Here is a 544-nt window from a genome sequence, read left to right on the forward strand (position 1 = left end):
GGATATCTTTCCGGTGGCGTCGTCCATAACAACAATACCAATATTAAGTGAATCCTCTAGTGCACATATATCTGCTGCTGCAGCCAGACACACACACACATATGCATGCATGCATGCATGCATGCATGCTGCTGCTGCTGCTGCTGATGATGATGGTGGTGGTGCTGATGGAGAGAAGATAGAAGCAGAGAGAGAGAGAGAGAGGAGATAGAGAAAAAAAAAAAGAAAGAAAAAGAGACAGAGAAAAAAAAAAGAGATAAAAAGAAAAAAAGAAAGAAAAGGAGACAAAAAGAAAGAAAAGGAGACAAAAATAAAGAAAGAGAGACAGAAAGAAAGAAAGAGAGACAAAAAGAAAGAAAAGGAGACAAACAGAGAGAAAGAGATATAGAAGGAGACAGAAAGAAAGAGACAAAAGGAGACAGGAAAGACAGAGAAAGAAAATGAAACAAATAAAAAGAAAAAACTAAAAAAAATAAACAAAAAGAAAAACAAAGAGACAGAGAGAAACAAACAAAAAGAAAAAAAAACAAAAAAACAAAAAAAA

This window comes from Eimeria mitis, genomic scaffold (assembly GCF_000499745.2).
Source record: "Eimeria mitis Houghton genomic scaffold, Emh_scaff2107, whole genome shotgun sequence".
Taxonomy (NCBI): Eukaryota; Apicomplexa; class Conoidasida; order Eucoccidiorida; family Eimeriidae; genus Eimeria; species Eimeria mitis.